At 41.8% G+C, this 24,728-nt stretch overlaps 1 protein-coding gene across 1 annotated transcript in view; it reads right to left on the bottom strand.

Annotated features, from left to right (window-relative positions):
* Nucleotides 1-24,728, bottom strand: part of LOC149455059 (rab effector Noc2-like) — a 265,053-nt gene that overhangs the window by 214,476 nt on the left and 25,849 nt on the right. The window lies entirely within an intron of this gene.

Genomic DNA, 24,728 nt, shown 5'->3' on the forward strand with positions numbered 1-24,728 from the left:
AGAGACCGTGACGGAAATATTCCACTCAAATCTTTAGCTTCACTGAAATAGATTATGCATTAATATATAAATAACACACACACTGCGAGGCATTTACTAAAACTGGAGAGTGCAAAATCTGAACAGAAGCCAATCAGCTTCCAGGTTTTATTGTCAAAGCGAAATTGAACAAACTGAAGTCAGAAACTGATTAGCTACCATGCACAGCTGCACCACATCAGTCACGACTTGGCATGCGATTTGCCTGCCATGCGACTTGCAAATCGTATGCCAAGTTGCATCCTATTGTCTGCAATTACAGCAGTCAAATCAGTGCGTTTCCAACTTACCCCTGGTTCACATATATGCGGCCGTACGGGCCGCATTTTGCACGGGCACAAGAGCCCATTCATTTGAATAGACTCCCCGAGCCCCGTGACACGCAGGGAAGAAGTCCCTGCACTTCTTTGGAAAACGCAGCCCATGCGGGAACCTTGGTTCCCAGTACGATTGCGTTTTCCAGTGCAGGCGGCATGCCAATAGAACTAAATGGCACCCACCCACAGGTCTGAAGTTCTCTGTGCAGGTGGTGTGGCTGCACTGATTTTCATGCGGATCCGCAGCGGCACCACCCACACATATGTGAACCTAGCCTCAGTTGGAGCTGCACCGATTTCTAAAGTAGTACATGCACTACTTTGGGTGCGATTTGCATAGACATCTGTGTCAGATGTCTTGCAAATCGCACCTGAAATCGCCATCTCACCCGAACGAAGTCGCACGATTTCAAAGTCGGGCTTGATGTGACCAGGGGGTAAGCTGGCCATGAACTATAACATTTTCTGTCCAATTCCTGCCCAATTTCCATTAGGGAAGGTCTAATTGGATACGATTGTTATTTAGGTTTGGCCTCATATTATATGGTTTTTGGTAAATCTAAAGCAAAATTCTCAAGAAAATTGTATAATGTATAGCCAGCCTTAAGCCAGCCATACACGGGTCCAGGGGCGGACTGACCATTTGGAAACTCGGGCACTGCCCGAGGGCCCGGGTTCAGTAGGGGGCCCCATGAGATTCCCCTGGGACCTTATTCATAGGCTTTTTGGAGTTTGGGCAAGGACACAGGGGCCCCATGATCCCCTATTGCCCAGGGGCCCTATGAGTTGTCAATCCGCCCCTGCTTGGTTGAATTTCAAAATCAATGTTGCAACATCGGATTACAAAAAGGGCACAAAATTTCTGATTTTCTAAAGAAAATCTGTTGTAATTTGACCCATGTATAGCCTGCATTAGACTAGGTTGACTCCTATGCAGGTTGTGTTTGAGCTGTTTCTGCATTGCATTTTGCATTGCGTTTTTGCCGCTTTTTTTTTTTTTCATTTTTCTTGTTGCTAGGCAGATTTAAAACGCAAAATGCAAAACACATCAAAAATGCGGCAAAAAAGCATTACATGCTTTTCTGGCAACTTTTTGCATTAAAAAAAAATGCACCAGGTGAAAAACGCAGAGATGTGAACCTGTCCCATAGGAAATCATGTTAAATGGACTGTACTGTGCTTCAGCCAAATGCTGCAGAAAAAGCTTAGGTGTGAACCTAGGGTAAGGCTAGGTTCATACCTATGCAGGTTGTGTTTGACCCCTTTTTTGAATTGCATTTTTTGTTGCATTTTGCACCTGCGTTTTTTTATGCATTTTTCTTTTTTTTTGCTTTTATCTTGTTGTTTTTTATAATTGAAGTTTATAGATCCAAAACCACAATGTTTTGCATTTAAAAAAGTCCTTGACCCTTTCCAAAAATCGCACCAGGTGAAAACACGGAGATGTGAACCTGTCCCATAGGAAATCATGTTAAATGGACTGCTGTGCATGTCTGCAAAACACAAAACGCATAGGTGTGAAACTAGACTAAGGGCCGGACACTATAGAAACAGTCCAAGTGCGTTTTTTATGCATTCCAGTTCATTTTTTTCCCCTCTCTTTTTTTTTCAATTTAAAATAGGGAAACGTGCATTCCAATACAGTTCTGCGCAGAAAAAAAACGCAGCCTGTTTTTTTTTTCTGCAACTGGAACGCACTTGAACTGCAAGCACTGATGTGAACTATGACATTGACAACCATATAACCTACTTTCTGTGCATTTTGGATACAGAAAAAAAACAATTAAAACAAATGTAGTGTGAACTGGCCCAATATGTATTGGAAATTTTTTAAGAAGCTGCAGTTGTAGGATTTTGCAATAGTAAAGAAGCATTCACTTTCAAGTCATTGTACAGGATTATGCTTATATCTTTTCTGTGTATAGCACATACCTATATACAGTATCTCACAGAAGTGAGTACACCCCTCACATTTTTGTAAATATTTTATTATATCTTTTCATGTGACAACACTGAAGAAATGACACTTTGCTACAATGTAAAGTAGTGAGTGTACAGCTTGTATAACTGTAAATTTGCTGTCCCCTCAAAGTAACTCAACACACAGCCATTAATGTCTAAACCGCTGGCAACAAAAGTGAGTACACCCCTAAGTGAAAATGTCCAAATTGGACCCAATTAGCCATTTTCCCTCCCCAGTGTCATATGACTCGTTAGTGTTACAAGGTCTCAGGTGTGAATGGGGAGCAGGTGTGGTAAATTTGGTGTTATCGCTCTCACTCTTTCACACTGCTCACTGGAAGTTCAACATGGCACCTCATGGCAAAGAACTCTGAAGATCTGAAAAAAAGAATTCTTGCTCTACATAAAGATGGCCTAGGCTATACAAAGATTGCCAAGACCCTGAAACTGAGCTGCAGCACAGTGGCCAAGACCATACAGCAGTTTAACAGGACAGGTTCCACTCAGAACAGGCCTCACCATGGTCAACCAAAGAAGTGGAGTGCACGTGCTCAGCATCATATACAGAGGTTGTCTTTGGGACATAGACGTATGAGTGCTGCCAGCATTGCTGCAGAGGTTGAAGGGATGGGGGGGGTCAGCCTGTCAGTGCTCAGACCATACGCCGCACACTGCATCAAATTGGTCTGCATGGCTGTCATCCCAGAAGGAAGCCTCTTCTAAAGATGATGCACAAGAAAGCCCGCAAACAGTTTGCTGAAGACAAGCAGACTAAGGACATGGATTACTGGAACCATGTCCTGTGTTCTGATGAGACCAAGATAAACTGATTTGGTTCAGATGGTGTCAAGCATGTGTGGTGGCAACCAGGTGAGGAGTACAAAGACAAGTGTGTCTTGCCTACAGTCAAGCATGGTGGTGGGAGTGTCGTGGTCTGGGGCTGCATGAGTGCTGCCAACACTGGGGAGCTACAGTTCATTGAGGGAACCATGTACTGTGACATACTGAAGCAGAGAATGATCCACTCCCTTCTGAGACTGGGACGAGGGCAGTATTCCAACATGATAATGACCCCAAACACCCCTCCAAGATGACCACTGCCTTGCTAAAGAAGCTGAGGGTAAAGGCGATGGACTGGCCAAGCATGTCTCCAGACCTAAACCCTATGAAGCATCTGTGGGGCATCCTCAAATGGAAGGTGGAGGAGCGCAAGGTCTCTGACATCCACCAGCTCCGTGATGTCATCATGGAGGAGTGGAAGAGGGCTCCAGTGACAACCTGTGAAGCTCTGGTGAACTCCATGCCCAAGAGGGTTAAAGCAGTGCTGGAAAATAATGGTGGCCACACAAAATATTGACACTTTGGGCCCAATTTGGACATTTTCACTTAGGGGTGTACTCACTTTTGTTGCCAGCGGTTTAGACATTAATGGCTGTGTGTTGAGTTATTTTTAGGGGACAGCAAATTTACATTGTTATACAAGCTGTACACTCACTACTTTATATTGTAGCAAAGTGTCATTTCTTCAGTGTTGTCACATGAAAAGATATAATAAAATATTCACAAAAATGTGAGAGGTGTACTCGCTTCTGTGAGATACTGTATATCTCCTTATAATAATGTCCCTCCTAACCCTCTTGTATTGAATTGTATTGTTGCTATATTGTCTCCCTTTATATTGTAAAGTGCTGAGCAAACCGTTAGCACTATATATATATATATATCCTGTATAGTAATAATGATCATGGCTATACTATTCACAATATACCTGATTTTAAAACCTTATCAGCTTTAAAAGACACCTGAAAGGAAGAGCACTATTTTTTCTGATACAGCTAATTACAGTTCACTGAAAATCACACAATCATTTCAAGTCATATTTAATTTTGCGATTGGATTTCTTATTATTCTGTAAAAGGCTGTGAAGTCAGATTTTTGAGGTTTTTGCTATTGTTGCTCCCCATGTCTGCCATCGGGTCATTAAAACATCCTGATGGTACAGTCAATTTTACCAGCAGGTGGTACTGTAGGTGCAAAATGATCAAAAGAGGTTCACTCTTTCAGAGAAATAGAAATCAAACAGTAGAGGTAATCAAATATCCAGTATATGAAGCAAAGCTCAAGTACAAGTGAGAATAACCTCAAAACAGCAGATGGAAGTTCAAAAGTAACAACAGAAGGTGTTATCTCCTAGATTGTAAGCTCGAAAGAGCAGGGCCCTTGATCCCCTCATGTTTTGCATTGTATTGGTATTGTTCTGTCACATGTTCTGTCTCCCTTTGTAATGTACAGCGCTGAGCGAACTATTGGCGCTTTATAAATACTGTATAATAATAATAATATTTCACTGAAAAAGTAGCAGATGCTTGGAACTAGGGTTGCCACCTCATCCCTTTAAAACCAAACACATTAATTGCACAGGTCTGAGGCTAATTTAATGCAGATAAGGCACTAAGGCTAGGTTCACACCTATGCAGGTTGGGTTTGAGGCATTTCTGCATTGCGTTTTTGTACTGGTGTTTTTGACATGTTTTGCATTTTTTTTCCTTGTTGCTAGGCAGATTTTAAAAACGCATCAAAAACACGGCACAAACACATCAAAAACGCAATACATGCTTTTCTGCAGCATTCCCATTGAAGTCTATAGAACCAAAAAAGCAACATTTTGCGGTCCAAAAAATGCACCAGGTGAAAAACGTGATGTGAACCTGTCCCATAGCAAATCATGCTAAATGCACTGTACTGCGTTTCTGCAAAACGCTGCAGAAAATGCTAAGGTGTGAACCTAGGGTAAGCGAGTTTAATCACCACCTTAAATCAGCCACACAACCTGTGTAATTAATGTGTTCAATTTTAAAGGGATGAGGTGTCAACCCTGCTTGGAACAGACCTCCAACAGAGGTAGGGCATCAATGAACAGTACGCCTGGGTTCAGACATACGCAGTGCGGGAAGCCACATGATTCGTATAGGAGTTGCACCACATTCCTGTTCAAATCACAAGCAATTCTATGCAGTGCAATTTGAGCCTATTTATTTTATATGGCTCATATCACACTGCAAGTGCACAAAAAAGGTGCAGGCGGATTTTTTTTTCTTTTGCTGCATTTGTATCGAATCCAATTCTGGCAATCGCACTGAGTTTTGTGATCGGTTTTTGGAATGTCTTTCACATTGACAACCGCAGCAGATCACATGATCACGGGATTTGGATGTGGTGTTTCTCCCACATTGCACATATGGGAACCTAGGCTAAGGCTTAGTTGACACTTGCAAGTTGGGGGGGGGGGGTAAAAACAGGGTTATACACATGCTGCGGCTACAGTGCTTGGCATCACAAAATGTCCAAAATTATCCCTGCTGTTGTGGTTGGCAGGCAGTATCAGCCATTGAATGCAACCCACTCAAGTGAATGGGGGCTGTGCTGCAACCGCCCCATAACCACGTGCAATGGTGGTGCAGGCTTTTAGGGGTTACAACAGGTGGTAAAAAGGCACCATAATGCTTTCTCATCACAATTCAAATGTATAACCAAGCCATGTTCTAACAGCTTTGATGGAAGATTTTCATTTTTACATATGTCCAATTTACACGTACTTAAGAAAGTCTGAACTAAACATTTTATTACCAACAAAAAAAATTAAAACAAAAAGGAATGCTGGTGACTTTAACACAGAACTAAAGCACTGAAATTGAGAGAAAATATTGGGCCCCCAGTAGCTTTTTTTTTTATGATAATGAGCAAGTGTGCACAGCATATTTTCACAGAATGATATTCTTGCAGTCCTACCTTGCAAAGTGCCAGTACCAAATGCACCCCCCCAGTTCTGCATTGCCAGTGCTTCAATTTTCCCCTGGTCGTCTTCCAAGCTCGAAGTCTTCTTGATTATCTAAACCTGGGTTCACACTGATGCGGTCCTGAATTCACAGCGTTTTCTGTGCGAATTCTGCACCGCATCAGAATCTCACCCCATTGATGTGAACCACTGCGGGTGTGTATGTTAAGTTAACAACACCCTGAAATTGGTCCACAAAATGCAGTGCGATGTGCAGAGTTGGATCGCATAGGTGTGAATACCCATGCGATTCGATTCTAGTGCGGACCCAAAAAAAGGTTCTGCGCCTTTTTGATGCGGGGTGATTTGAGCCATACATAATGCATGGCTCAAATCGCACCGCACACAATTTGCATGTGATTTGCACAGGAATGCGATGCGGTTCCCATGCAAATCACATGCGATGTACCGCACCACATGAGTATGAACCTAGCCTTAGCCACAATTAGAAAGCTCTGGTGCACACAAATGTGAGTTTCTTTGTCCTGGCACAAAATCATGCTGGAATTGCTTGATGAGCTGAGCATGCACACCTCAGTGTATAAAATGCTGGCTGGCAGGTAAAAGCATTTATGGCAGAACAGAACAGTCTCTTCTGATATGGAAAAACAAAGCTTACCTATCAGCATTATTTGCAGAACTGTCTTTAATTCCACTTTAAAACCTGCCTTATGAACCCTAGATTAATCCCTAAAAGTATTTCAGAAAATCCATCAAGTTCTGCAGAAGGGACCAGCATCTTTAACCTCAACAATGGCAATCAGGATAGAAAATCTACCGTAAAATGCAAAGCGTTTGGTGCAGATTTCACATTTTTAGCCAAATGTTTAACTTCATGCACCTCAGCATAAATTATGAAATTATTTCACAATTGGCTCAAACTTGGTGGGCAAGCAGTTCAGTGCACATCCAAACATAAAAGAAAACGAGCGCTAGATCTATGCAAATGGAGCAGCTAGCATGAAAGGTAATGACCTCAGAACCTTCTGTAACACAATATATAAAACAACATGCAGCGCTGAAATGGATAATAATTACCATAAATAGTTATTATGATGCGTTTCAAAATACCGTGTATTATACGGATATATATAGCGTCTCTAAATAGCAGAGAAAAATATGTGATTAAACGGCACTCCACAACGGTACAAATATGTGATACGATCGTGACAGTCTTACAAAAAGTCAGGATATTAATGGTGACATTGGTGGTAGATATAGATGTAGATTGCACTAACCAGATAGCGCTTATTGTTGCGCATATAATTGATGATAATGGATCATCTAAAGTTGGACATCTGGTATTCGGATCAACTGATGAACAGCACCAGGGATTGCAGCATATCAGCCAGTGTTTCCAGATAATAAAAGATGCGGTCTGAGTCCACCAGAGGGAACCAGCGATCAAGATGTCATCCAGGATTTTTAGCCCAGTGTCAAGATGTGTGTCCAGTGCACATAGAATGACATTATTAAGCCGATTTACTAAAGCTGGAGAAAATAAACTGAAGTTGTGCTCATAGCAAATATTCTTGTTTAAGTTTCCCCATCCATTCCATGAAAATATTAATTTGTTGCAGTCAAAAGCAACTCTAATACCAAATTAAAAAAGAAAAAAGCGCCACTTACAAAAAACACCAAAGTGTCAGCAGCATATCCCACCCAAAATAAATTTTGGCAACAATAATCCAAATTAAAAGGTATGCGCTAATAAAAAACTTATACAAAAGTGTATGTCATCATCCAGAAAACATTAGTGTTTTAAATAAATTATAGTGTCCAAACATAAATTAGTGTCCAAAAAAAATATATATCTTCAGTGACTTGAACCAATTGTGAGAAATCCACCACCAAAGGAGATTAAATAAACTCACCAGAGCTAATGGCTGGTCAGATTATAAACCAGCAACAGCGCTTGTTCTCTGGGAGCAATGAACCCGATGTCCAAATAGATATGGTGATGTTTCAGATACTTCCAGATAATAATCACAGCCAAACAACTTTGCAGCCCAAGCTCTTATGATGAACTTCTCCACTCTCTCATACCTCCATGAGAGCATGCAGTACACTCAGGGAAAAAAAGAGAACATAATGGTGCAATACGTTTTTTTCATTTATCTCTTTAATAAAAAAGGTATAAGGAAACTCACAAAGAAGGTGTCCAACAGACACCAGCTTCAATCGCAAAAAAGGGTTGAGATACAGTTAACGCTCACCGCAGATCTCTCCCATACAGCACAGACCAGCAAGGCTCTCTAACGGCCACGTCAAATAGGCTACGCCCTATTTGATGTGGCCGTTAGAGAGCCTTGCTGGTCTGTGCTGTATGGGAGAGATCTGCGGTGAGCGTTAACTGTATCTCAACCCTTTTTTGCGATTGAAGCTGGTGTCTGTTGGACACCTTGTTTGTGAGTTTCCTTATACCTTTTTTATTAAAGAGATAAATGAAAAAAACGTATTGCACCATTATGTTCTCTTTTTTTCCCTGAGTGTACTGCATGCTCTCATGGAGGTATGAGAGAGTGGAGAAGTTCATCATAAGAGCTTGGGCTGCAAAGTTGTTTGGCTGTGATTATTATCTGGAAGTATCTGAAACATCACCATATCTATTTGCACATCGGGTTCATTGCTCCCAGAGAACAAGCGCTGTTGCTGGTTTATAATCTGACCAGCCATTAGCTCTGGTGAGTTTATTTAATCTCCTTTGGTGGTGGATTTCTCACAATTGGTTCAAGTTACTGAAGATATATATATTTTTTTGGACACTAATTTATGTTTGGACACTATAATTTATTTAAAACACTAATGTTTTTTGGATGATGACATACACTTTTGTATAAGTTTGTTATTAGCGCATACCTTTTAATTTGGAAAAGCAACTCTAATGCTGAACATAATTTTCTATAAATAATGAAAAAAAATTCTCACCCCAAAATCAGACTGTCAAAGCATCTTATCAATGAACAAAGGACCAAAAAATTATCCAATATCCACATATCCCCTTTAATCTTCTTGAAGATGTCACATATGCCAAAGGGACCTTCTAGAAGAAAAATGTTCCTGTAGCAAATTCTCTGGAAGAGAACATCAACAAAACCAAAAAAAGACTAAATGCTGTATGTATGTAGCACCCCCCTAGTCGGGTGTTAAGATCGGTAAATTTAGTTTGGGCCCATTGTAGTCAATGGGGTTAATCTGTTCTGTTAGGCAAATTTAGTTTGGCTCACTGTACCCAGTGAGGCTGAAACGCTATTTGGGGTTTTTAGCCAAGTGTTAGAGTAGGTAAGATTACTTATAACCCACTGTAAACTGTGGAGTTGGGTTTAATTATTTTGGTCTGGTCTGTGTCCTGAGGGCTGCATGACTGTTTGCTCCTCCCTGTTCACCTGAAATAGCTCTGGGTAATAGAGACATGAGCATATCAATTAGCAGCCTAATATTCATGTAGCCCCAGCCAATCCCTTGGAGGTCTGGCCCAGAGGATTCTGGAAGAAAGCAAATACCCTGGAGCAGAGAGCAGTCTTCATCTTTGTCAAAAGGGGGAGATCATCGCTTAGGGGGATTGTTTGCCTCTCCTCGACACTTTGCCATGTGCTCGTCGAGTGGAGGTCGGAGGGGCCTGAAGCCACTGTTTGCTGCTGAAGGATGACTGAGAGGATTATCATCTGAGGATTTAGTCTGGTACCACTGGAAGAAGCTGCCTGCAGGATACTGGTAGGAGGCCACCTTTTATCCAGAGGCGTTCTGCGAGTACAGGCAGTGAGAGATCCTGGAGACCACCCTTCTTGTGTGCTAGGAAGTCAGCTGTATGTTTGCTAAGAATTTTTTTCTGTCCTGAAGAGCATAGCTTATCCATTCCTTAGGAAGGAGGCTGCTGCTTGGACTGTCCACTGAGGAATGCTCAGCCACCTCAATACTGTCTTGCAGAACCTGTTCACTCTCTGCTACACAGGGACAATGTTCAGCGTTACAAAAGTTCCAAGTTTCAAGAAGCAAGTTTCAGTGTCCTCAAAGTTCATTATAGCAAGTTATTTTGTATTGTTTCGGGTTTGTATTGTGGAATATTCTGCTTTCCCAATCCCCATCCAAGTTCAACCCTTTATTAAAACATCAAAACCAACAACCCTAGACTGTTTGAGTCAAGAGAGAGAAAGTGCATGTGTGCCTGGCTGTGGGTCGTCTACAGGGAAAAGGATCCTGGGGCATATTACAAGTGGCTCCTATGGGGGTACTGCTGCATGTGTAAGGGCAATCCTTCCTCCTTGAAGAAGAAATACAATCAAGTTTGTTATCCCAGTAAACCCCAGAGTCCACTCTTGCACCAAGGCCTTGTCTATTTTACCAGAAAGCATCAGGTAAGTGTAAAGAGAGACTGTAATTCACCATAAATAAAGAAGTTGCAAATAAATAACTGATATTCAATACATTTGGACAAAAGCTCTAAATTAAACCAAATAAAACAGGGCCAACATAAATCTCCTAAACAATAAAATCTCCTAAACAATAAAATCCCTCAAAATCCAATGGAGTAAAATAGAAAAATATCAAAAACACAGAAAAACCCATAGGGAGACATTTTGTCAAAATGGAAGCAAATCAAAACATCTGTAACAAAAAAATGTTAATTCAAAGATATAAAAAGGTATATAAATAGAGTCAGTCTTTTAATTCAGTGGACACAAAGAATAGGACACATGATGAATTAATGGGAAAGTGCTCAGTTTTTTCATAGCAGCAACCCCTAAAGCAGACAAATTTAAATACGTAGGAACAAAGCTCTTTTGGCTATGAGTCTCCAGGTGATCACAGGTGTGCACTTTGTGCTGCACTTCTGTGACCTGTATTCAGCCAACAGTGGGTTTAAGTCTTCTGTCGGCTGAAGTCACTGAGCCAGTCCAAACTCTGGAGAGATCCTGACTTTAAAGCTGGAATTCACCTAGATGCCTGGACCAGCAGCTGGCTCAGTCCCTCAGTGCACCGCTTTGAGTTTAAGTCACTTCTCCCCTCCACAGACTGGTGTTCCAGTGAGTGCTGGGGGGCAGAGCTCAGAGCTGGAGACTGATACTGCTCTGTGAAGACTGAGAACTGAGCGATCAGAGGTCTTTGTTCACTAAGTTCTCAGTGTAGAGGCAGCAGGGTACAGATGCTGCATTCACCTAGGCGAGTATGTGTGTTTGTTTTTATACATTCTCAAACTTCTCTTCTAAGCTTTAATAAGAAAGGAGAATGAAAGGAGACCCAACACAAATCTCTACTGATTTTGAAAAATGATAAGGATAGAGAAGTTTGAACTGTTGCATAATTGTATCATATTAAAATCACGTACATGTAATGGGTATATTAATAAGAACTGCCGAGAGCCTTAGGCACCTAGTTAGGGCACATTTTCCAGATTTCATTTAGTAAAGAACATGCAATTATTTTTCAATTTGTTTTAGCAACCCCTGTGTCTACAAACGTAGACAGCTTTCACACTTTAGCAAACATAAATGCCAGGTTTATTATTGCGTTTGCTAAGTATATTACTTAAAATATGTATACACAAATAATGAGGGGGGTCTTTTATATTGATGTACTTTTGAATAGAAGATGGCTATTGTTGGCTTTTTGGCCCTAATAACACTACTGGAGCAGGGCACGACATTTCACAGGCTGAAAGTTAGGCAAATGTGTGTTATAATTATGCTAATAAATTTTGTTTTACAGAATAGTAAAAAGTACACAGTTGTAAAATGATAAAAAAATACACATAAAAACATGCATGCTGCAGAAATCATCTCATTTTCAGTGTATATACATTTATGTATTCCAGTGAATGTTGCCCAGGACTGAATTGCAGTCCATAATTCCCATGGAATCATGAGCATTCATAAATAGTGTATTTAAACAAAAGAATCCTGCAGCAGTAGCTCCTGACATTTAGCAAATGCCAGAGCCATATATTAATTTGAATATCCTCTCACAATAAACATTGTGAATCAGTAAAATAGAAGCCTTGTTTTATCTTGATTTAGAGTGAGGTGTGCAATTGGAAATTATTTGGAAGGCTGTGACAGATTTTATATTCAACAAAGCTTGGGCACTTACAAAAATATTTTGAAAGTGCAAAATTACGTTTTAAACTATATAATGCTTAAATTAACAAAGCATTTGACATGATGGAATTTTTCCCAGGCACAACACAATTGTTCTGTTAAAACATACAGATTAGTTGTACAAAAACACTTGTATTTTTGAAAGTATTTTTAACATCATGTTTAGTGTCTAAAACCACATTCATGTATTTAAACTTGCATTACATCTCAAATACAATGCAAATTACATATTCAGATTCTCGAAAGCTCAACGTGTTTCTTGGATTTTTTCCACTTCATCAGGAGATGAATATCACTGAATATAAAACATGCATTAACACATATTATATTTTACCCATACACAGTTTTTACAATTCCCATTTACCTGAATATGTCCAAAAGAAAGAAAAGGAAGGAAAACTTTTGGAGGCTCAGGCAGGGAGGCAGATCTGGATGTTGCAATCCCACCTTAATAATTATAGGGCATGCTGCACAAGCAAGTTGATGGGTTATCCCGCACATTAAACTTATAGACTGAATGAAGAGGCGGTATGTTGTCAGGATTATCTATGATATATAGAAAAGATCTTTTATAATTATCTCTTAAAATATATCCCCAAATATATACGCGTATACACATACACACACACACACACACACACACACATATCCCTTTAATACCAGTTGATTAAGTTTACCTAATATACTTGCTGGCTCCTCTTGAGGGTGTTTCAAAACCTCCCCCAAGGTTCGCAATAATAAGGATCCTAGTAGACAGCCAAACATTAGAATGCTTTGTGATATATGAGGATCAACCTGCAAAAAGGGTTAAAAGAGCCTGCTTCGCGACAACAAACAAAAAACAAAACACAAGCAAGATCCACCTACCATAAATGCCTAATAGTTGTCAAGTCGAAGACCCAGTTAGTGGGGGTCACCTCCCCAGCTCCTTTCCCTGTTCACCCACCGAACCATAAGGGCTATCCAACCCCAAATGCATCCCCCATATATATGGCTGCTGAGATAATACACCTGTGGATGCCAGCCAGCATCCTGGATGCTTCCAGATAGCAGACGGAGCATCAACGCTTGGTGCGCATGCTCGCACCCTAAGTGGGCGGACCAGGGACGGTGGTCATATCCTGTCCCAATGGCCAGGATTCCATTACACATTCACAGTCCCTTTTTAGGTCCTATAGGGGGAGTTCTGTTGAAGGCATTAGGTTATTGCTTTGGAGCCAAACTCCTGTTTTCAGGACAGTAGGATGCTGTCCGCCTTAGGATGGTCTCATCCTTGTTTATGGGCAGCAGGCTGCTCATGTGCACCCTGTCGGGACTGTGCTTGAGCGCCTCTGGGACAGGACATGGCCACCGTCCCTGGTCCGCCCACTTAGGGTGAGCGCATGCGCACCAAGCGGTGATGGTCTGTCGGCCATCTTGGAGCATCCAGGATGCCAGCTGGCGTCCACAGGTTCATTATCTCAGTGGCCATATATATGGGGTATGCATTTGGGGTTGGATAGCCCTAATGGTTCGGTGAGTGAACAGGGATAGATGCTGTGGAGATGACCCCTGCTGACTGGGTCTTTGACTGAAACCATTAGGCATTAATGGTGAGTCTTGCTTGCATTTTGTTTTTTGTCTGTTGTCGCGAAGCAGGCTCTTTTAACCCTTTTTGCGGGTTTATCCTCATATCACAAAGCATTCTAATGTTTGAATGTACATTTGGGCGGAATATAATGTGTGTTAATGTATGTTTTTATATTCAGTGATATTCATCTCTATCTCCTGATGAAGTTGATAAAATCCAAGAAATACTTTGAGCTTTTGGGAATCTAAATATGCAATTTGCATTGTATTTGAGGTGTAATGGAAGTTTAAATACATGAATGTGGTTTGACACTAAACTTGATGTTAAAAATACTGAAGTGTTTGTGTACAAATAAACTGTATGGTTTTAATAGAACAATTGTGTTGTGTCTGAAAAATCCCACCATGTCAAATGCTTTATTAATTTAAATGAAATAGGGATGTGGTACGTTCTGGGCCATCTGTACTGTGTATATAATGCTTAATTTTCACTCTCCCTTGAATGTATGCAGCAAATATTTGTTTTATGTCAACTGTAAGTTTTCCTTAAATTGGCCATAGATGGGAAGATACCTCCCTGAGAGAAACAGGCAGAGATATAATGATCTGTCTTTGAAAAGCGCATGTGTAACAGGAACCAACTGTGATCCTCACCTCATGATGACACTGACAAATCTGTACTACTTTCGAGCAGAAGATCATTCAACACAAGGACATTTTTCCAAGGTACAAAAATCTCCTAAGCGATTTATTATGCCTTATGGGGATCACCTATGTTTAGTTAAGGGGTTGCAAATTATTTCAATGCAAATACAAGTGTATTTGGAAGGTCCAGTATTGTATTACAGCCTATACCATTAAGACAAAAGAACAGTTTGATCAACTCGACAAAGGTTATAAAAAAAAAGTGCAAACCAGGGAACAGATACAAGAACATATTTAAAGTTACTGAATATCCCTTATAGCACAGCTATTAACAAATGGAAAGGGCATGGCACAGCTGTAAATCTGCCAAAAACAGGCTGTCCACAAATGGTAAGTGCCCAAGCTAGAAGATTAAGTTGGCCACCAAAAGACCTATGACCCTTCTGAAGGAGGTATGGGCCTGATGGGCTGAGATCAGAGTGTCTTTGTATACAACTGTTACTAGGGTGCTTAGCCATTTAAAGATTTGTGGCAAAAACTAAAACTGGTATAACACCTTACCTAAAGTTTTCCAGAAGGCACCTGGGAGACCCTGAAGTCAAAAAGTAGGCTTTATGGTCTCATTAGGCCAACATTTAAACAATTTACTGGATATAAAAGGAAAAAAAAAAAAAAAAAAAACTTTCCAGCACATTCATCAATATACTGTAGCGAATACATATTCTTACTTTGTTTTAGATATATTTCTTTATGCTTTAATCAATGCACCAGAACATATTTAAGCAAGCAAAGCTCTGCTCAAAAGCATTATATCCATAAAAGAAGATAATCCAATTTAACCATATAATTATTGACACGCAGTGAACCTCAAACAATCTAATTAACCAAAGTCTACTGCTATAAATTCAATAAAGTAGATCAAATGTTTTGTATTTTACAGTTTCTCCAAATCCATGTAATCTTGCTAAAATGAACTTCTTGCTCAAAGTGCTTTCATAAAATACAACGTGTGGGTTTCCTGATAATTATTTTCTTATCCATTCAAACCATATACTTTGACTGATCGAAATATTCACTTATACTAATATTTAATAGTAAAACTTAATCCCTTCAATTCCTAAAGGGTAAGATACATAACCAGCTGTGAGAAACGACTTGAAAACAACTCCAGATCCAATGATAGGGTTACTAAGCTTTACTCAAAGTCTGTATATTTTTGGCTGAGGGTGAGATCTCTCCAGGGAGTCATGGGGTTCATCGATTATAGCCCTATTTGGCATAGTTCCATCTATGAAGAACTGGAGAGGTTGCCTTGTGCAGGGATGTGGATACACTGGGGAATTACCTATTTGTGCCAAATCTTCTGGAGTGGCTCTCTTCTCTCATTCAAAAAGGACCTGCGGACTGCATTCCACCTCCCTCCCATGTCACAGTTTTACTACCTCCAAATATGCCATGTTGTCCGCTCTCAAGGCCCCATGACTGACTGGTATTTATCTCCCACACCTATTTTACACTACACCTTTGTAACGATAAAGAACAGTGGGAGCAAGATGTAGGTCCCTTAGAGGAAGATATGTGGGATAATGCTTTAGATTCAGTTTTACTCTGTTCCCTTAACACTAATCAAAGGCTCTCTCAGTTATACATTGCTCTATGCGCTCAGTACACGCCTCTTAAATTGCATCATATGGGTATTCTGCAGACTCCTCTATGTGCCAAGTGTGCTGCTGCGCAAGGTGACCTTCTTCACCTTTTATGGCACTGCTATTGGTCAGATGTGATAACTACTATTAACGCCATTTTTTCAAATTACCATACCTGTTTAACCCACTCATTATACTTTATGACCTCCCACTAACCGAGTTTCAGAATGCAGATGTTAATAGGGCATTTTTTCAAGAAAGCTGACTATTCCTGCAACAGTGGAAATCCAATAGGGTTTCCACTCATAAAGAAACAACAAAACTCTGGGATGATTGGCTGGCAGCTTACTTACTGATGGAAATGTCAGGATCTTCACCAAAGGTGGGCATGTCTTTGCAGTTATTGTAGTCTCCCCCTTCTGCCCATACTCTTTACCAGTCTTGATTAACCTATATGGGTGTACTTTTAGCGGTGACCACTGTTCCCTGGACCTGTAATATCTCCTGTATTTTATGAGTACTTTGGAACACCACTACTGCTATGTGTAAAGGTTGTATGTGCTTTGTTTATTGGTTGTAACTCAAACTTTATTTCTGATTTAAAAAAAAAAGGATGCATTATCACATATTACATATATAATTCAGTCACAATTCTGCTCCAGACCAAGTCCAATTGTGCGGCCTCTCAAATCACAAGAGGCATCCTCCATTCTGTAGTTGAAAGTCATATTAAGGAGTGTGTGATGTAGTATACAGAAGCAGTATAATTGATTGAGATTTATGTGATATACTCCTTATGACCAAGTGTTTGAGAACACCTAACCATCACACCTTTGTGAGCTTGCAGGACATCTCATTCTCAACCCAAATCACAGGAACGGGCGGTCTGACCATTCAGGCATTGCCGAGGGCCCAGGGTCAGTAGGGGGCCCCCGTGATAAACTCACTCTCCGGTGACAGTGTGGGGAGCGGAGAAGAAGGCAGTCTCAGATCCCAGAAGTAGCTCACCTTTCATGTCACGTAGTGGCAGAGTGAGTCGGGATCCTGGGCAGTGGTATTGCCTTGTACACACTGCTGGTGATAGAGCTGGTGGGCAGTAGGAAGGTGAGAGGCATATCATCCATGGTTGCAGGCTCTGTGCCATAGGTGCAGGGTGTTTACTGCACACACCCTGCCCCCATGGATGACGTGCATCAGGAGCAAAGTTAGAGATGATAGGTTAGTTTGCAGCAGAGGGGACAGTGACAAGCACTGACCTCCCTGTATGGCTTTCAATGAAGCAGCTGGAAGCCACGGGAGGGAGGGGAGGCGGCTCAGCTTCCAGCTGCTTCATTGAAAGCCATTCAGGGAGAGTGGTGCTTGTGACTGTCCCCACCTTTGTACCAATTATCCCTGTCTGTGCATCGGATTTCCCTTCTGGGCCCCACCTGTGTGCTCCTCAGTCCCGTCCCCCCCAGGTCTCTGATGCCTCATGTTCTCTGACAGTGCCCAGCCCCTCCCCCCATCCTCTGTTATAGAGTTATTATGCAAATACTGTGACCCTACTTGCATATGGTAATATTACATTGCCTTATACTTCCTGTTTCCTGTTCTATGCTGACCTGGATGTAGTTCTGTTGTTCAACATGATTCCTCACACCAGCAGCTTGTGTTGTCTTCATTCCTGTGCATGAAACATGGTGTCAGAAGTGACCTGAATCAGGACTGAGCCTCTTGTTTGGAGCACAGCAGCTTTGGGAAACACAGGTTTGTGAACTACAGCCTGAGACTGAGGATTTTCTGATATTTGATAGCTCAGATGCTTACTGACAATATGGCTGCCATGAATTGCATACCTCCCCCAGAGGGGATGAGAATGAGCGGGGATTGGAGCAGCAATTGGGAATCTTTCAGAGCTGAATTTGCAGATTATTCTCTGGCTACAGGCTTGAATGAGAAATGTGCAGTAGTGCAGGCAGCAACTCTGAGAAGAGTCATGGGCAGTGAATGCAGGCATGTGTATAAACACAATGTGACCCTCACAGCAGATCAGCAACACAATGTTACAGCCATTCTAAATGCACTGGAAGCTTATTTTAAACCTGCTAAAAATGTCATTTATGAAAGGTATGTGTTTGGATGCTGCAAACAAGCAGAGGGAGAATCTTTTGATAACTTTGTTACACGCTTGAGAGAAAAGGCAGCAACTTGTGAATATGGTACACTCAGAGACGAATTGATAAGGGACAAAATTGTTGTTGGTATAGCTAGTGAGAGCACACACAGGTGCCTCCTAAGAGAACATGAGTTCACTCTAGACACAGCCATTGAGACGTACTGTACAGCAGAGCTCACTGACATACGTCTGAAAGTTATGGAACAGGACAGACAGCAGACCGACAGCATAAACAATGCAATCCAGCATCGCAACATAAGCAAACTACAGCAACCCTGCCTGATTAGCACAAATACTGCCAACCCTACAGCTTGCAAATACTGTGGGACTGTGCATCAAAGAATTAAAGAGCAGTGTCCAGCTTATGGGAAGTCTTGTAAGTCTTGTGGAAGAACAAACCATTTTGCTAACGTTTGTTTGTCCAGTAAACGAGGGCCATCAATAGGCAAATTACACAACGTGGAGAACACATCCGCATATGAGGAAGAGACACACACCACTGAAGTTATATACAGCAGTGAATTAATCGGCGCTGTGCAATCCAGAGGAAAGAAATGGTTTGTCAATTTACATTTAAATAATAAGCCCCAATCCTGTCAGCTCGATTCAGGAGCAACTTGTGATGTGATGTGCTTAAGAGACAAAATGGTGTTAGCACCAGAAGCATGTCTACTGCCAAGTGACACCAGGTTAAAGTTATACTCAGGTGCGATTATGAAATCTCTAGGGCTCTTCAAGACAGAATGTGCCATACGTGGACTAACACACAAGCTGGAGTTTGAAATTGTGGAAGCCTGTCAAAAGCCACTGTCTGGCTCAACCTGTGAGCGTCTAGGGCTGACACATTTCTCCATCTCTGCAGAGCTTAATGTGATGGACAATCTATCCAAGGGGCCCTTGACAAAACAACTTCTGCTAAAGGAATTTAGTGATGTGTTTACTGGACCAGTAGAATCTGTACCAGGGGAAGTTAATTTTGACCTTGATGTGAGTGTCCATCCAATGTGCACCACACAATGTGCCGGTGGCATTAAAACAGGCAGTTAAGGCACAGCTTAACCAGTATGAGGCCAATGAACACTTGGCACCAGTGACTGACCCACCTGACTGGATAAGTAACACAGTGATTGTAAGGAAGCCAAATAAGCTATGAATATGCATAGATCCCAAATTCTTAAATATGGCACTGAGACGATCTCACTACATCATGCCAACTCTCGAGGATGTTTTGTACAAGCTGCCTAAGGCACGTCTGTTCACGCCTGTTGATGCCCGGAATGCATTTTTACAGTGTAAGTTGGATGATGCAAGTAGTTACATGACAACCTTCTGGACTCCATGGGGCAGGAAAAGATGTCTCAAACTGCCTTTTGGAGTATCAGTTGCACCAGAGGTGTATCAACATAAACAACATGAACTATTGGCTGGACTCAGTGGTATTGAACCAATAGCTGATGACATCCTTGTGGTTGGCTGTGGGGACACAGATGAGGAAGCAGAGCAAGATCATGATGGCAAACTGCTGGAACTGATGACTCGTTGTAGGCAGGTAAAATTGAGACTTGGCATGAAAAAGCTGCAATTCAAGGTCAAAGAGGTCCGCTTTCATGGACACATTCTAACCTGGGAGGGTTTGAAGGCTGACCCAGAAAAAAATCAGAGCCATACTGGAAATGCCTCAGCCAGCAAATATGAAATCCCTGCAGTGCTTCATTGGATTTGTTACCTACCTAGCAAAATTCCTACCACACCTCTCAGAGGTCTGCGAGGCCTTGAGAAGGCTTCTGGACAAGGACGCTGTTTGGCATTGGCTTCCTAAGCATGATAATGCAGTGCAGGACATCAAACACTTGGTCATGGATACACCTGTCCTGAAGTACTATGATGTTACAAAACCTGTAACTATTCAAAGTGATGCAAGCAAAACTGGACTTTGGGTGTTGCCTATTGCAAGCTGGCCAGCCTATCGCTTTTGCTTCAAGGGCACTGACTCTTACTGAGCAAAGCTACGCACAAATAGAAAAGGAATGTCTGAGTATAGTGTTTGCCTGTCAGCGCGGCGAGATCACGGCAGAAACTAAACATAAACCTCTGATTTCTATTTTCACTTTTGTACACCCAAACGTCTACAGAGCATGTTGCTCATGTTACAAACCTATTGCCTAAATGTGGTCTATAAACCTGGTCCTGAAATGTACATTAGTGACACTCTTAGCAGAGCTACAGCAGCAGGTGGTACATCTGAGTATGCACAACACACAGTTTGCAATGTTCAACGGGACCTGGATGTCCTGTCACAGATTAATCATTCAGACTATTTAAACGTCACGGACCAACGATTGCTCCAGATAAAACAGCACACTGAAACTGATGAAAGTTTGCAGGCTCTTAAATATGTTGTTCTGAATGGTTGGCCTGATTCCAAGTTGGAAGTGCCATTACTTGTGAGAGAATATTGGACTTTCAGAGATGAAATCGCCATTCAAGATGGTATACTGTACAAGGGGCCAAGGGTCATCATTCCTAAATCTTTAAGATCGGAGATGCTGACTCTTATTCATGCCAACAGATAGAATCTGTGATGTCGCATGTGCTGCTCACTCGGCCTTGGCAAATTGTAAGCATGGACTTACTGAATTATGCTGGGCAGGATTTTCTACCAATTGTTGATCACTATTCCGACTTTTGGGAGATTGAGCTACTTCCTGACCTGTCTGCTAATACTACCATCAAGCGTTGTAAAGCAGTTTGAATTCATGTAAGAAGGCCAAGTTTGATGGTAATGATCCATGGAAGGCCATTCTACACTTTGGTAACACCCCATCTGAAGGCATGGACAGTAGTCCTGCACAGCGCTTGATGTCTAGAAGGCTGAAGACTTCATTGCCTGTGGCCAACAAATTACTTGATCCTTGTGTGGTTACAGGTGTCCCGACGAAACTGCAGCGAAGGAAACAGATTACCAAACTATCATACGATGTGTCTGCTAAAGACTTACCTGAACTAAGCATTGGAGAGCCAATCCGTATGAAGCCACTTCCAGGTGACAGGGCTGGTCGCTGGAGACTGGGTTCCTGTGTTCAGAGGGTTGCTCCTCGATCATATCTTGTGGATGTAGAAGGCAGTCTTTACCGCCGCAATCGAGTGGACCTGCGAAGGGCAGAACGATTCACCGCACAAGCCTATGAGCATCCTGCACGCGATCCTCCTGAGGTGCTCAATGCCCCGAGTCCTACTGGACCATATACTCAAAGCAGAGAGAACGCTGCTGTCATATCGGGATACATTGAGGATGACATAATGCAGCCACATATCCCATCATGTTCTTCTGTGCCAAACACACCAGCCAGGAAAGAAGTAGCTCCTTATCAACACCTTCTGGAGCTGAACGGATTTCCCCAGGCAAAATCCCTGTGGCCTTGCGTAGTGGTTGAGTTTCAAGACCACCAGATAGACTCAATCTGTAGTGTATCTACCAGTAACACAGTATGCCATGTTCAAGACTGTTCAGGATCTGTTTTAGTTTAATTGTTTACAAGGTTTGAATTGAATGTAAAAAAAGGAGATGTTATAGAGTTATTATTTAAATACTGTGACCCTACTTGCATATGGTAATATTGCATTGCCTTATACTTCCTGTTTCCTGTTCTATGCCTGACCTGGATACAGTTCCGTTGTTCAACATGATTCCTCACACCAGCAGCTTGTGCGGTCTTCATTCCTGTACCTGAAACATCCTGTACAACAATGGCAGAGCAGAGGAGAGAGCCTGGATCTGCTCTTCCTCCCCTGTGCCCGCTCACACTCCAGATCAGCTGGCAGTAATGTGTCAGTTAGTTCAGGAACCATCCACGCAAGTCCTTCCCTACTTTCCTTCCATCTTTCCTTCCCCCCTCCATCCATTCCCTCCCTTTCTCCCTCCCTTCCTTCATCCATTCCCTCCCTTCCCTCCTCTATCCCCTCCCACCCCTCCTTTCATTTCCTTCCTTCCTCTCTCTCCCCCCTTCCTTCCTCCGTCCATTCCCTCCCTCCCTTTTCTTCCTCCCCTTTCCTCCCTCAATCAAATTCCTTCCTTCATCCTTTCCCTCCCTCTCTATCCCCTCCCTTCATTCTTTCCTCCCTCCCCCACCTTTCATTTCCTTCCTTCCTTCCTCCCTCCCCTCCTTCCTTCCTTCCCCCCTTCCCTCACCTTCTTTCCCTTCCTCCCTGCTATCATCCATTCCCTCCCTTTTCTTCCTTCCTTCCCCCCTCCCTTTCCTCCATCCATTCATTAGATTCATCCAAATCTAATGACAGCTCAACATATACTAGTGCTCCCTATTCACTCTCTATTAACACTGTCCCGACAAAATCATTGTGAAAAAAATACAAAAATAATTAAACAATTAAATAAAAATGTTAAAAAATTGACGCCAATGTTACTGACACCATCCACTGGCCACCTAAAAGCATTGTGAAAAAATTATAAAAATAAAACATTAAATTGTAAAAAATAAAAAAAAATTGTAAAAAATAATAAAAATGAACTACAGACACCATCCTGCACATACTACCCACCGCCATACACTCTGCACTTCTCTCCCTGTACATACTACCCACTGTCATACACTCCACACTCCTCTCCTGTACATACTACCTACCGCCATATACTCTGTACTCCTCCGTAAGTAATCTAAGACACTAACCACACCCCTTTTAAGCCACACCCAATTTTTTGCAATTTAAAAACACACCCCTCTCTCTCGCCCCCTCCTCCTTACCCCCTCTCACTTCCCCCACATGGCAGCCATCTCTAAACATGGAAGTTCCCTGTGGCTTCTACAGAAAGAAGCTGGGAACATTAATGCAGTCTTTGCTGAAGTAAATATTTAAATGCCCCTTCTATGCAGCTGTGCTGCAATATGTAGCTGGGGCGTTGTGTAGGTGTGGCTTGACTGTAGGCGGGGACACAGGGGGCCCCATTATCTGTTATTGCCCAGGGGCCCCATGAGTTTTCAGTCCGCCCCTGCACAGGAATTACTATGGAGTTGCTCTCCAGCACAATTTGCAACTATAACTACTTCCACTCCCCTGAGATTTTGGAGTGCGTCTGTAGGAATTTGTGGCCAATCAGCGAATAGAGTATTTGTGAGGTCAGGCACTAATGTTCAATAGAAGAGCTAGCTCACAATCTAAGTTCCTGTTCATTTCAGAAGTGTTGAGATCAGGGCTCTGTGCAGGCCAGTCAAGTTCCTCTACACCCTTCAGCAGTCATTTTGGAACAGAAAAGGACTGTAAGAGGTATGTAACATATAGCACAGTATAGATAGTATAGTGGTTCTGAGCACTATATGTAAATTACAAAGAATGTACAAAATCCTGACCACTGCACCACTTCCCAGCCACAACTCATCTCTTCTCCCCCATCTACATCTCACCTTTGTGCCCCCGCCCACAGCTCACGTCTCCACCCCCCACTCAAACCACAGCTTATTTCTACCCTTACAGACACAGCTTTTGGCTGTATAAGGTGAGAGTTGTTTTGTTTTTTTGTTTTTTTTAAGCACAGTGCTGGTCAGCTCTGCCTATCCGAACTATAGCACTGAGCCAAGAACAGGTTTCATAGCATTTCACTTGGCTCCATGCTACATGTCTCACAGGCACCAGGTAAGGACAGAAGCCGCCTCCTGAAGCGCCATAGAAGTTGGACAAAAATGTAGGCGGTTGCGGTTTTGGAATCAGGGGCGTCCACCAACAGATATGCAGCAGGTGTCCTGGGATCCTGACGCTAGAAACGCCCCTGGTAAACACAAAAGCTGGTAGAGGAAATGAGTAGTCCAGAAAACTTATACTGTCTTCTGTGTTTTAACCCAATTTTTTAATAGTTTGTCCTCTCATTTATTGATTGCCCCATATTATAAGGTCTGCGCCCTTAAGCTAGTGTGTAAAGTATTGCCAACATCTACTAGCCCAGATCAAACATTTTCAAGTCTACTACATCTATATGAGGAAATAAACTTCTCTCAGCATAATTAAATAATAATAATAGTAAACATTAATTTTCTTTACTGTCACACTCTGCTGGCTTATGGACATTACTTTACATGAATTTCTAGCTATTCAGTACAGTTGGTAATTTTCAAACCCATAATGCTACACAGAGCATATGCAGCGATTGCATATTTCTTCATGGCTTACAACCGTGTTTTTTTTGTATAATCTGGTGATTTTATTAATAATAGAAACCACACTTCAAAATCCTTCTAGACCTCCAACTAGCAGATATTTCTATAATAACAAAAATGTTTTATGTACAATTATAGGGATACACAGTGTTCAAAATTTCCAAAATTCCGTATCAAAAGTAAAAGTTCAATTGTTCTGTATCCTTAAACAAACACAAATGCAACTTCTAAAATACAAAAATGAGAGACAGCTGTAATAAAATGTGTGCCTTTGTAATAGCATTAAATTAGTACCATAAAG

The sequence above is a fragment of the Staurois parvus genome, unplaced genomic scaffold (assembly GCF_062004578.1).
Source record: "Staurois parvus isolate SC_StPar_1 unplaced genomic scaffold, SC_StPar_1.0 ptg000408l, whole genome shotgun sequence".
Classification (NCBI taxonomy): Eukaryota; Metazoa; Chordata; class Amphibia; order Anura; family Ranidae; genus Staurois; species Staurois parvus.